The sequence below is a fragment of the Bos indicus genome, chromosome 5, assembly GCF_029378745.1.
Source record: "Bos indicus isolate NIAB-ARS_2022 breed Sahiwal x Tharparkar chromosome 5, NIAB-ARS_B.indTharparkar_mat_pri_1.0, whole genome shotgun sequence".
Classification (NCBI taxonomy): Eukaryota; Metazoa; Chordata; class Mammalia; order Artiodactyla; family Bovidae; genus Bos; species Bos indicus.
In genome coordinates, this window is record NC_091764.1 from 81,521,416 (window position 1) to 81,536,310 (window position 14,895).

The 14,895-nt window shown below is 39.1% G+C and overlaps 1 protein-coding gene and 1 pseudogene across 11 annotated transcripts in view; one reads left to right on the forward strand and one right to left on the reverse strand.

Moving 5' to 3' along the window:
* Positions 1-14,895, reverse strand: part of CCDC91 (coiled-coil domain containing 91) — a 395,166-nt gene that overhangs the window by 345,808 nt on the left and 34,463 nt on the right. The gene's annotated exons all lie outside the window — the stretch shown is intronic.
* Positions 7,741-14,895, forward strand: part of LOC109558542 (histone-lysine N-methyltransferase SETMAR-like) — a 29,537-nt pseudogene continuing 22,382 nt past the window's right edge.

The window sequence follows — 14,895 nt, forward strand, 5'->3', positions numbered from 1 at the left end:
CTGGAGTGGATTGCCATTTCCTTCTCCAGCGGATCATCTCGACTCAGGGATTGAACCTGAGTCTCTTATGTCTCTTGCATTGACAGATGGAGTGTTTACCCCCTGCACCACATGGGAAACCCTTTCAACTTCTTAAATACTTTATAAAATACACTGGGCAATTTCCCTGCCTTAGGAAATAAAGTATGTATATCCTTTACATACGAACTATTCAGGGAATGAAGATATATTAAGAATACTATAAACACTTAGCCTTGATAAAAAGTCAACAAAGATAACAACAGGTATCTTCAAATATGTTACGACAAAACTCTTAGCTAACAAAATGAAATGCTCTTGACCCACAAGGTCCACAGTCATTTTACCAACCCACACCCCTTCCTTCCATGCTTCTTCTAGCCATAAAGGTAGACAATTAACCAACACCAAGCTACACATCTCAGCCATAAAAATTAGTCCCCAAGGATAAAAACTATGGTGGAGGTAATGAAGATAATGGCAACTTCCTTCAAAACATCCCATGCACACACTGCTACACTCAGTGCTCCCAACCCTGCAGCAGGCCACTGACCCACACCTCTGCCGGAGGCTCCTGGACACTCATGGGCAAGTCTGGGTCAGTCTCTTGTGGGGTCACTGCTCCTTTCTCCTGGGGCACACAAGGTTCTCTTTGTGCCCTCCAAGAGTCTGTTTCCCCAGTCCTGTGTAAGTTCTGGCAGCTCTATGGAGAGTCCCCTGAACTGCAAGGAGATCCAACCAGTCCATTCTAAAGGAGATCAGTCCTGAATATTCATTGGAAGGACTGAGGCTGAAGCTGAAACTCCAATACTCTGGCCACCTGGTGCAAAGAACTGACTCACTGGAAAAGACCCTGATGCTGGGAAAGAATAAAGGAGGGAGGAGAAGGGGACGACAGAGGATGAGATGGTTGGATGGCATCACTGACTCAATGGACATGAGTTTGAGTAGACTCCAGGAGCTGGTGATGGACAGGGAGGCCTGGCATGCTGCAGTCCATGGGGTCACAAAGAGTCAGACACGACTGAGCAACTGAACTGAACTGAACTGAAGGATAAAAAATTGACTCCAGCTGGATCAGTCTTTCCTAGTGATATTTCCAGCTAGAGATAGAAGGGAAAATCCCATATATCACAAAACTTTCTTCATCTTCTAAGTTCTAAATCCAATGCCTTAACTTACTCCTCAGCATGCAAGTTCAGTCCCACTGAATTTTGCCTGAACTATTCCCCAGAGTACTCTTCCTTCTGATATTTGCATGGCTGGCTATTTCTTCTGATTCATATCTCAGCTTTAATGGCCCCTGTGGACAAAGGCCTTTGTAAGCAGACATTTAATCACTGTCCTATCACTTTAATTCTCTGCAATAGCATTTACCACTTAGTATCTTTCTTTTTAATACTCTCTGCTGTATCTCTAACACCTAAAATAGTACCTGGCACAAACTATATACTCCATTCATAATTCGTTGAATAAGTGAAGAAATGAGTCCAAAGCCAACAGCCATGGTCTTAGCTCCAAGAAGAAGTCAGTCTGAAAGAGTGATGCCATTAAGGAAAGATTCAAAAAGAAAAAGCAGAATTTCCTGAGGCATTGAGTCTCTTCAGTCATCCCAAAGGCCAGCTCTAATCCTACCCATACTACAGTTTGATTATATATATATATATAAGAGGACTTTAATATATATATATATATAATATTAGAGGACTTTAATGAAGAAGGCAATGGCACCCCACTCCAGTACTCTTGCCTGGAAAATCCCATGGACTGAGGAGCCTGGTGGGCTGCAGTCCATGGGGTCACTAAAAATCAGACACGACTGAGCGACTTCACTTTCACTTTTCACTTTCATGCATTGGAGAAGAAAATGGCAACCCACTCCAGTGTTCTTGCCTGGAGAATCCCAGGGAAGGGAAAGCCTGGTGGGCTGCCATCTATGGGGTCGCACAGAGTCAGACACAACTGAAGCGACTTAGCAGCAGCAGAGGACTTTAAAGTGGTATGCATATACCAACCTGAGGAGAACTAAGGGATACATAAGATGATCCATCAGAATGTGAAAACAAATACTACATCCTAAATGGATTTTCTATGATCCTTTGTTTTATATTGTACAAAATAAATTATTATAGTCATTGTACACAATGTACAGATAGATATCCCCATACTGGATGTACATCTACTACTTAATAGAGGGAAACAACTGAAAAAGTCAGGAGACTATTACTGTCAATGAGCATGTTTTTCTTAAGCTAGAGTGTTTCAGATTACTCTCATTTCTAACCAAGAGACTTCTGAAATGTACTTGACACATATTTAATGGTAAAATGCTTGTAAAATGCTGAATGCTCACATTGTTTATCACTCCAGAGAACAAATAAAAACTAATGGTAAACAGATTTCAAATATACATTTAAAAAAAAATTTCTAAAACTTAGACCTGTCCAAAAGTAATTAATAACTCTCTGATTATAAAATTTTTCCTACTAGACAGCTTCAAGTGGAAGCCAGATAACCACTAGTAAAGGGTGCTTAATGACAATGTGGCCACTTAATGATAAGCACCCTATGGTTAGAGAGTATCCACAAATGAAGCTGCCAGAGAAGTGGCTAGGAAACAAAACATGAAAGGTCATGATAAGGAATTTGGAAGGGATCACAGAATAATAAAAATGACTGTCAGACTTGTATGATTTTGTTCCAGACAGATGTCTAAACTCTTTAGACACTCTAGCAGTTTTAGTCTTCAGAAGATCCCTATCATTATCTACACTGTTTAAATAAGGAAACTTAGGCTAGAGGCAGACCAAGTAATTTGACTAATATCACAATTAAATTAGTGTCAGAAATAGAATTTATTTAAGAATTATGAGAAAGGATGTGTAATGTGCAGTATTTTGAATGAATGATATGCATTTTAGGAAAACAGCTAAGAATCAATGAGGAAAATTCTATAGAAGTAGCACACACCTGCAACAGACAAATACAATCCAAATATTTGGGATAAGGGAGGGAGTGGGGATAAGGGGAAAATACTGTGTGATTTCACTTATATCTAGCTTGAGCAAGCAGGTGGAAAAGTAAGTTTGGGTGGAAGTAATGAAGCAGAAAATGAAGAGATGAGGAACAAAATGAGTAGGCTGAGCCTAGGCAATATGGACATGTTTATTTGAGATTTCAGTAAAAAAAAAGAAAAAGGTCCAATAGGAAGTTAACAAGAAAGAGTTCTTTCTAAAATAAAGGTGGGAAGACTGGTTAAGACAAACATATTTATAAATTATCAATATACAAAGAGCAATTAAAAAATTAGGCCAAGCAAGGTAGAAAATATCCACAATTCCATAGTGTTATTAAATAAATAAATGTCAGTAGTGAATGCTCAGTTGTGTCTGACTCTTTGCAACCCCATGGACTACAGCCCGCCAGCTCCTCTGTCCATGGAATTCTCCAGACAAGAATACTGGAGTGGGTTGCCATTCCCTTTTCCAGAAATCCTCCCGACCAAGGGATCAAACCCACAACTCGTGCATCTCTGGTATTGGCAGGTGGATTTTTTTTTACCACTAGCGCCACCTGCTGCTGCTAAATCACTTCAGTCGTGTCCGACTGCGTGTGACCCCATAGATGGCAGCCCACCAGGCTCCCCCGTCCCTGGGATTCTCCAGGCAAGAACACTGGAGTGGGTTGCCATTTCCTTCTCCAATGCATGAAAGTGAAAAGTGAAAGTGAAGTCGCTCAGTTGTGTCCGACTCTTCCCGACCCCATGGAAGCCTGGGGTCTTCCCCCACTGCAGCCTACCAGGCTCCTCCGTCCATGGGATTTTCCAGGCAAGAGTACTGGAGTGGGGTGCCATTGCCTTCTCCGCCTAGGAAGCCCCAAATAAGTAAGTACGGGAAATTGATCAATTTTCCATGCAGAAGAACTCCAAACAATTTATACAGATACTGTATCCTCACAGAGGTGGAACTCCTCACCCCTTAAGTGTGGGCTGCAGATAGTGACTTCCTTCTGGAGACTACAATATGGAAAGGGGGGGTGAAGAAGAATAACTTTAGAACATAGAACCCTGATAAAATCCACTTCAGCCAGATGACCCAAGTCAGTATCAACAATAAGTCATGATGACAGTTTGTACCCTTGATATGATGTGATGAAAATGGCACTCTACTTCTGGAGTCTTTCTCTCCAAAACCCGTAACTCTATTCTTAAACATGAGAAAAGCATCAGACCAAAACCAACTCTGGGACAATCTACAAAATACGTGACTATTGCACCTCAAAATAAATTGTCAAGGTCATCAAAAACAAGTTAAAAAAAAAAACCATCAGCCAAGAGGGACCATGACTGTTAAATGTAATATGGTTGGGATATATGGAGAGAGTAACATGGAAACTTAATCATCATACATAAAATAGACAGCCAATGGGCATTTGCTGTATGACTCAGGGAACTAAAACCAGAGCTCTGTATCAACCTAGAAGGGTGGGATGAGGAGAGAGATGGGAGGGAGGTTCCAGAGGGAGGAGATACATGTATGCTGCTACTGCTAAGTCACTTCAGTCATGTCCAACTCTGTGTGACCCCACAGACGGCAGCCCACCAGGCTCCCCGTCCCTGGGATTCTCAAGACACTGTGCTTACAAGAACTTAAATATAAAAAGAGCACACAACTTGTAGAAATGAATCCTTTTTCCTCTTCCACACTTGGAAAAGTCAATTTTGCAACACAGGAAGGAAAACAGTTGTAGAAGACAGTGTTGTTCTTGACTAAAGACCATTTCAGAGCTGAGCAGGGCCCAGCAGCACTTCGGCCGAAAGGTACCTCGATGAGGGCCTGGCTGGCGTCCTGACTGAGCCTCGGCATCACAGTGCTGTGTGCATAGGTGATGTAGTCCCTGAGCACTGCCATGTCCATGCCCTCCTCTTATGCCTGCTTCTCGCTCTGGTAGTACAGGTGGTGAGCCAGGTGCCAGTCATACGCCTCGTCCTGGGGGTCCAGCATGAGGAAGATCAAGTCAAACCTTGATAAGAGTGTGTATACCAATGGCTAATTCATGCTGATAACGGGCAAAAAAAAAAAAATCTGTAAAGTAATTATCCTTTGATTAAAAAATAAATTTTAAAAAAATGTAATATGGTATTGACCTAGAGGAGACAGCAGTGAGTGGTGACTTGAAGTGAGATCTTAGTTCCCTGACCAGGAATTGAAGCTCTTCCTTGAATTCAGATCAGTTTAATCACCAAAACTTAATTCATATGAAATCTTTATTCACAGTGAAAAGTATTACGAGATGCATTAGATACCATACTTTACTCTGGGAGTAACAAAAAATTCCAAAAGCAAACTGTCTCAAACAATAAGCAAATGTATAACCATGATCTCGTATAACAAGTCCATAAGCAGAGCAGGCTCTAAGCACTACATATCAGAGCTTCAAATATTCTCTGTAACTCCCTTGGATCTGATTTCCTATGTATAACTTCATCCATAGGCTGGAGATAAGAGCAAACTAGTCTGAGACTACAATCTGCTCATCTTTGAACCTGTTATTAACAAAGAAAGGGAATTACCATGTTTCACTTAGACTTACTAAAACCAATCCTGGAACTAGGAATGAGGACTCCTCTCTCTAAGTCAGGTGGAGGGTTAGATACTTGAACAAACAGGTTGTTAGAAAAGCAAATAGGAGAATAATAAGGCTAAATATGCATAAACAGTTAGTCTGGATGGCATCACCGAGTCGATGGACGTGAGTCTGAGTGAACTCTGGGAGTTGGTGATGGACAGGCAAGCCTGGCGAGCTGCAATTCATGGGGTCACAAAGAGTCGGACACGACTGAGAGACTGAACTGAACTGAACTCAATAGTCCAGTTGTTTTCCCTACTTTCTTCAATTTAAGTCTGAATTTTACAATAAAGAGTTCATGATCTGAGCCACAGTCAGCTCCCAGTCTTGTTTTACCTGACTGTATAGAGCATCTCCATCTTCGACTGCAAAGAATATAATTAATCTGATTTCAGTACTGATGATGTATCTAGTGATGTCCATCTGTAGGGTCTCTTGTGTTGTTGGAAGAGGGTTTTAATTTGACCATGGCATTCTCTTGGCAAAACTCTTGTTAGCCTTTGTCCTGCTTCATTTTGAACTCCAAGGCCAAAACTGCCTGTTACTCGAAGTATCTCTTGACTTCCTACTTTTGCATTCCAGTCTCCTACGCTGAAAAAGACATCTTTTTTGGGCGTTAGTTACAGAAGATCTTGTAGGTTTTCATACAAACATTCAACTTCAGATTCTTTGGCATTAGTGGCTGGGGCATAGACTTGGATTACTGTGATACTGAATGGTTTGCCTTGGAAATGAACAGAGATCATTCTGTTGTTTTTGAGGCTGCATCCAAGTACTGCATTTTGGACTCTTCTGTTGACTATGATGGCTATTCCATTTCTTCTAAAGGATTCTTGCCCACAGTATTAGATATAATGGTCATCTGAATTAAACTCACCCATTCTAGTCCATTTTAATTCACTGATTCCTAAAATGTTGATGTTCACTCTTGCCATCTCCTGTTTGACCACTTCCAATTTACCTTGATTCATGGACCTAACATTCCAAGTTCCTATGTAATATTGTTCTTTATAGCATCGGATTTTACTTTTATCACCAGTCACATCCACAACTGGGTGATGTTTTCGCTTTGGCTCCATATTTTCATTCTTTCTGGAGTTATTTCTCCACTCTTCGCCAGTAGCATAATGGGCACCTATCGACCTGGGGCGTCATCTTTCAGTGTCATATCTTTTTGCCTTTTCACATTGTTCATGGGGTTCTCAAGGCAAGAATACTGAAGTGGTTTGCCATTCCCTTCTCCAGTGGACCATATTTTGTCAGAACTCTCCATCATGACCTGTCCATCTAAGGTGGCCCTACATGGCATGGCTCACAGTTTCACTGAGTTGAGCAAGGCTATGGTTCACCTGATCAGTTTGCTTTAGTTTTCTGTGACTGTGGTGTTCATTCTGTCTGCCCTCTGAGGAATAAGGATAAGAGGCTTATGGAAGCTTCCTGATGGGACAGACAGACTGTGGAGGAAACAGGTTCTTGGTTTGATAGTCAGGGCCATGCTCAGTGAATCTTTAATCTGATTTTCTGTTGATGGGTGGGACTGTGTTCCCTCCCTGTTGTTTGGACTGAGGCCAAACTGTCCACCCACATCTCCACCAGAAAGTCCTGGACGCTCACAAGCAAGTCTAACTCGGTCTCCTGTGGGGACATGGCTCCTTTCTCCTGGCTCCTGGTGTGCACAAGGTTTTGTCTATGCCCTCCAAGAGTCTGTTTCCCCAGTCCTGTGGAAGTTCTGTAAGCAAATCCCACTGGCCTCCAAAGTCAAATTCCCTGGGGGTTCTCAGTCCCTTCGCCAGATCTCCAGGTTAGAAAATCTGTTGTGTGTCCTAGAACTTTCTTAGCAGTGCACAAACTTCTTTGGTATAATACTTCTGCAGTTTGTGGGTCGTCTGCTTAGTGGCTCTATGGGGGGTAATACTACGTGATCCAGGGCTGCTGAAGTCAGAGGCGCTGTCACTGTGGCAGCCCACTGCTGACCTGTGCTTCTTCAGGAGACACTCAAACACTCAAAGGCACGTCAGGCTCAATCTCTGTGGGGCCACTGGGTCTTGATGCACAAAAGGTTTTGTTTCAGCCCTCCGAGCATCTCTGGCAAGTATGCGGTTGGACTCTAAACTCAATTTGCCCCTCCTGACGTCTTGCTGGGGCTTCTTCTTTGCCCTTGGACATAAGGTATTTTTTTTGGTGCGATCCAACATTCCTCTAGGTTATGACGAACCTAGACAGCATATTAAAAAGTAGACACATTATTTTGCCAACAAAAGTCTGTCAAGTCAAGGCTATGGTTTTTCCAGTAGTCACATATAGATGTGACAGTTGGACCATTAAGAAAGCTGAGTGCCAAAGAATTGATGCTTTTGAGCTGTGGTGTTGGAGAAGACTCTTGAGAGTCCCTTGGACTGCAAGGAGATCCAACCAGTCAATCCTAAAAGAAATCAGTCCTGAATATTCATTGGAAGGACTGATGCTGAAGCTGAAGCTCCAATACTTTGGCCACCTGATGAGAAGAACTGACTCATTGGAAAAGACCCTGATGCTGTGGCAGCCCACTGCTGACCTGTGCTTCTGCAGGAGACACTCAAACACTGAAGGCGAAAGGAGAAGGGGAAGACAGAGGATGAGATGGTTGGATGGCATCACCGACTCAATGGACATGAGTTTGAGTAATCTCCAGGAGTTGGTGATATATAGGGAGGCCTGGCATGCTGCAGTCCATGGGGTCGCAAAGAGTCAGACACGACTTAGCAACTGAACTGAACTTTCTCCTGTTGATGGTTGTTCAGCAGCAAGATGCAATTTTGGAGTTCTCACAGGAGAAGATGAGTGCATGTCCTGCTACTCTGCCATCTTCTTGCTGGGCTTGAAGAAAGTAGGGAAAACCACTAGACCATTCAGGTACAACCTAAATAAAATCCCTTACGATTATACAGTGGAAGTGAGAAATAGATTCAAGGGATTAGATCTGATAGAGTGCCTGAAGAACTATGGCCAGAGGTTCCTGACGTTGTCCAGGAGGCAGTGATCAAAACCATCCCCAAGAAAAGAAGAGAAGCTAAAGACAAAGGAGATAAGGAAAGACATACCCATCATAATACAGAATTCTAGAGAAGAGCAAGGAGAGATAAGAAAGTCTTCCTCAGTGATCAATGCAAAGAAATAGAGGAAAAGAACAGAATGGAAAAGACTAGTGATATCTTTAAGAAAATTAGAGACATAAAGGAATATTTCAAGCAAAGAGTGGCTCAATACAGGACAGAAATGGTACAGACCTAAGAGAAGCAGAAAATATTAAGAAAAGGTGGCAAGAATACACAGAAGAACTATACAAAAAAGATCTTCATGACCCAGATAACCACGATGGTGTAATCAATCACCTAGAGCCAGACATTCTGGAATGCGAAGTCAAGTGGGCCTTAGGAAGCATCACTATAAACAAAGCTAGTGGAGGTGGTGGAATTCCAGTTGAGCTATTTCAAATCTTAAAAGCTGATGCTGTGAAAGTGCTACACTCAATATGTCAGAAAATTTGGAAAACTCAGAAGTGGCCACAGGACAGGAAAAGGTCATTTTTCATTACAATCACAAAGAAAGGCAATGCCAAAGAATGTTCAAACTACCGCACAATTGCACTCATCTCACATGCTAGCAAAGTAATGCTCAAAATTAACCAGGCAAGGCTTCAACAGTATGTGAATCGAGAATTTCCAGATGTTCAAGCTGGATTTAGAAAAGGTAGAGGGACCAGGGACAAAACGGCCAACATCCACTGGATCATCGAAAAAGCAAGAGAGTTCGAGAAAAAAAATCTACCTCTACTTTATTGACTGCACCAAAGCCTTTCACTGTGTGGATCACAACAAACTGTGGAAAATTCTTCAAGAGATGGGAATACCAGACTTCCTGACCTACCTCTTGAGAAATTGTATGCAGGTCAAAAGCAGCAGTTAGAACTGGACATGGAACAACAGACTGGCTCCAAATAGGGAAAGGAGTACATCAAAACTATATATTGTCACCCTGCTTATTTAACTTATATGCAGAGTACATCATGCAAAATGCTGGGCTGGATGAAGCACAAGCTGGCATCAACACTGCCGGGAGAAATATCAATAACCTGAAATATGCAGATGACACCACCCTTATGGCAGAAAGTGAAGAACTAAAGAGCCTCTTGATGAAAGTGAAAGAGGAGAGTGGAAAAAACTGGCTTAAAACTCAATATTCAGAAAACTAAGATTATGGCATCCAGTCCCATCACTTCATGGCAAATAAATGGAGAAACAATGGAAACAGTGACAGATTTATTTTCTTGGACTCCAAAATCATTGCAGATGGTGACAGTAGCCATGAAACTGAAAGACCCTTGCTCCTTGGAAGAAAAGCTATGACAAATCTAAACAGCATATTAAAAAGCAGAGACGTTACTTTGCCAACAAAGGTCCATCTAGTCAAAGCTTTTTCTAGAAGTCACGTATGGATGTGAGAGTTGGACCATTAAGAAAGCTGAGCACCAAAGAATTGATGGTTTGGAACCATGGTACTGGAAAAGACTCTTGAGAGTCCCTGGGACTGCAAGGAGATCCACCCAGTCAATGATAAAGCAAATCAGTCCTGAACATTCATTGGAAATACTGATGCTGAAGCTGAAGCTCCAATACTCTGGCTACCTGATGTGAAGAACTGATTCATTAGATAAGACCCTGATGCTGGGAAAGATTGAAGGCAGGAGGACAAGGGGATGATAGAGGATGAGATGGTTGGATGGCATCACCGACCCAATGGACAAGTTTGAGCAAACCTCGGGAGCTGGTGATGAACAGGGAAACTGGCATGAGGCACTCCATGGGGTCGCAAAGAGCTGGACACAACTGAGCGACTGAACTGAACTGAACTGAACCTCCAAAAGTAAACCAATATAAAAATATAGAAGAAACTTAATTCTCATGAATTTCTCTTAAAGATTATTATTTACATAAAATTGATAGAAGTAATTTCCAAAAACAGGTTGGTGACAGTGAGACACAGGAAAGGAAACCATTATCTTATCCTTTGGGAACTTCAAATTAACCAATCTTGGCAAACCAGATAAAAATCATATGGGATGACTCAATAAAACCTCATGATTTAAGCCAACTGCATTATGACTTGGAGATGGTTCTTCTCAAAATTGTTAATAATGAAAAATACTTACACAGGATATACATGTTTGCCAAGGGAAAAAAAATATACTTCTTTGAAACAGTTTTTAAAACAACAAACCACCCACAGAAACCACATGGGCACAAAATGAAATGATTCTGGTCACTGATTTGTAGAAGAGCACTTAAGCACTCCCCAAATGAAAGATTCACTTTTGTTTTTCTTTCTGGGACAAGCAGATCATCCATGAAAATACCTGACTGGACCTAACAAGAAAACAGTGCAAACATACCTGCACCAGCCTGAGTTTCAAGAGGAAAAACTTTCCCCAACGAGAGCATAACAGTTTTCAAAGACCACTTCCTTTTTTAAGAAGACATTTTTTTTTCCACATTAAGAATTTATACAAAGCTTAAAAATACCTCAAAATAAAATAAATCTCAGAGTACTTAATTATAATATTAAAGACACATTAATTAAAAATCTCCTGGAATTACCATTCTCTATCAGTAAAAATATCATTAATATGTGATAATTACTCAATTTATCAATTATGTAATATCCTAGTTAAACAGTATACTAGAAAGATAAGTTTCAAAAGCAGAAGGAATAAATATAAAGGAAGGGATGTTGCTCAGGAGACAGGCAAACTATAGGGGTGGCATATAGTTGCACTGGACACTAGAAGCTAGGTTGGGTACATTCAATGGGTAAAAGTACAGAAAATGAAGCCAAATGAAACCAGAGTCAAACACAGTCTAGCACACAGCACTGCCTGGGGTAAAATGCAAAGAATACAAAAAATTCCACTTATGTACAGAAGTATCAGATAAGTACTAGATACATCAACAGAAAGCAGAAAGTTAACCTTGACCCTCAACATCACTAAAAATTCACACATCCCTTTAAATAAGTAGGAAAAAAAAGGGGGTGGGGGCGTTTTCAGGGCTCTATTATATAGCCTGCATAGAACATAAAAAGAACACAACAAAAAGCAAGAAGCAATGCAAGAGCTACAAGTTTACATACATATGCACATATACTTTTCACCAAGTTTTCAATTTCCTGATACAATGCCATAAAAATTGGGGATTTTTTTCCCGCTACTTTGGCACTATGTAAGTTGCTGACTTTTCCCTTGGATAGGCTGGCAAAACTCGGTTTGTCAAAGCTTGCATAACCTTGAAGTACAAATATAATTCCCAGAAGAAACAAAGAAAGAATGGAAAAATAGATGAGTTTCCAAAAGAAATAATTTTAAATTGCATATATCTATAGTCTTTATGCCTTGGGAAAGATGTCACTGGTAGTATTTGTTACCACATGCATGAGTCCTAAAAAATCCAAAGCACTGAATCCGTTCAAGTGCAACTGTAGGTATCTTAATATAGTTTGAAAATAATGAAAATATAATAATGTCAAAGATGGAAAGCCCTGGGATTGTCACCTAGTCAGAAAGAATACAGATTGGAAGAGAGATTAGATTAGACTCATTTCAGAAAATAAACAGGGAACTCCTATAACTGTATTGAGGATCTCTACATAAACAAAATAAAATTTATACACCAAAATTCTTCACATTGTAGTAAAGTAACTTGATATTTTCTAAATAGCTGCTGAGTAAAATGATCTTTTATGGACGCAGGAATGAGAAAATGTCTGGTTCCTTAAGGTTTACTAAAAGTGGAAAGTGATGTTTTAAGATACAGCAAAGTACCAAAAAATATAGTATACTTTCCTAGTGGATAAATTTTATACAAAGACTTAGTAACATGTTAAGAGGAGAAATTTTACTTTTCTCAGTAATTTACAAAGTATACTTCATAAAATATAACACAGAGTATAAGATAATAGAAATAAATTTTTTAAAACATATTTTCTAAATATTACCAGTAGCTAATTCGTAAACATCTTTACTACTACACACCACCGGAGTGTCTATTATTTCTGTACTATGGATGCTTCAAAATAAAACGATGATAAAGGTTGGAGAAAAGTTTAAACTACAATATACAGACAGCATTCTACTTCAAATCAAAATGGAGACACACAGACCATGTCCCAACTAAAAGAACTAGAAAACTGAACAAGATACATGAAACAATTGTATAAGAGACAACAGACAACATCGAATTATAACTCCTGAGAGAAAGGAAACAAACAAGGTTTGCAACCTGAAGTCAGTTTAAAGGCTGGTTAAATGGTAGGGAAACCCAAGCCTCTCACTGAATTAAGGGGACAGAGTTAAAAGTTTACAAGATAGGTAGAATTTCCAGGGCCAGGTACTTGAGAAGACAGAACTACACCAGATAAGAACCCTAAGAGTTAGAAAGATCTGTTCAAATCTTGGGCTAAGTAATAACCTCTATACACATGAGAAAACTCCACGAGAATAGGAAAAGTAAAATAAAAGTAAGCAGAACAACATCTGAAGCTTCTACAAGCTGGCAATAGTTTGTATTCCTATCAGATTAGATAAACCTCTTAATGCATAGAGTATTCAGCAAATCCTCAAAAGGGCATCTCCTTAGCAGTGAGGTTAAATTAGACCCACAACAAAAAGATTTTCTGGACAATAACTAAAAATCTTGAAATGTCCCTCAAAATAATTCAACTGAATTCACATAATATAACTTAGAGCCAGAACAAAATGCAGCACTATTTGAAATACAACAAAATTCAGCAGTAAATGAGATAAAATTCAAAATGTCTTAATCCAATAAAAAATTAACAGGAATATAAAAAAATCAGAAAAATATGACTTATAACTAGGAGAAAAATCACCCGACAGAAATTAGCAAGATGAGAGAATAAGCAAAGGCATGAAAACAGCTACTATAAACGTTTCATGTTTAAGAAAGTAGAAGAAAAAACAATCATGGTGATAAGAAACATGGAAGATGTAAAAAAGACTCAAATGGACCTTCCAGAGAACTTCTAAAACAAAAAAAATACAGAGGATGAGATTAACAACAGATTAAACGTTATAGAAAACAATATCAAGATAAGTCTCAACTGATTCAAAAATAGAGAAATCATTCAAAGTATCTTCTCTAGGTGCAGAAGAAATATATTAAAAACCAATGTATGAAAGAAATCTGGAAATTCTCCCAAATAACTGAAAATTAAACAACACAATTCTAAATAATCCATGAGGAATATTTTGAAGTAAATATAATCAAAAATAATACATATCAAAGTTTGTGGGATACAGTTAGAACAGTGCTTTAAGGGAAATTTATAAACATTATATACTTATATTTACAGAACAAAAAAGCAGTCAAATAATTGATCTAAGGCTATCTCCTTAAGCATCTCAAAATGTATTAAAATATATTAAATGCAAAAGAAAGAACAGCAATTAATAAAACAAAATATAAAAACAGACAAAATTACAAAAAACAAAAGATCATTCTTCCCAAATATCATAAAATTGATAATAAAAACAAAGAAATGACACAAATTACCAATATCAGGAATGAAAGAATTTCAATATTAGGACATCTGTAGAAACATACAGATATTAAAAGAATAACATGGGGAAGTTATATTTTTTAAAAAAAGCATTTCTTGCCAATAATTTCAAATATTTACATAAAATGGACAAATTCATTAAAATATGAAAAACTTCCAAAAGTCACTCCAGATAAATAGATTAAACTTACTACAGCTGGATCTATTAAAGAAGTTGATTTCATAGTTAAAATCCTTCCACAAAGAAACTTTTAGGTGCAGGCGGCTTTACTGGAGAAGTCTATGAAATTCAAGAAACAAATCAAATTTTTCACAAACTCTAACAAAATACAGAAGTAAACTGTATTTGGTATCACTCCAATACCAAAACCAGACAAAGATCAGAGAATAAAAGATATTATAACGTCCAATATCAATATAGATGAATAAAAAAACTTTAAGAAAGTTTAAACAACTTTCTAGCAATATATGAAGATAATATAACATGAAAAATAAGGCAAATAAGATGGTTAGATAGCATCACTGACTCAATGGGCATGAATCTAAGCAAGCTCCAGAAGACAGTGAAGGACAGGGAAGCCTGGCATGCTGCAGTCCACAGGGTCGCAAAGACTTGGACATGACTGAGCAACTGAACAG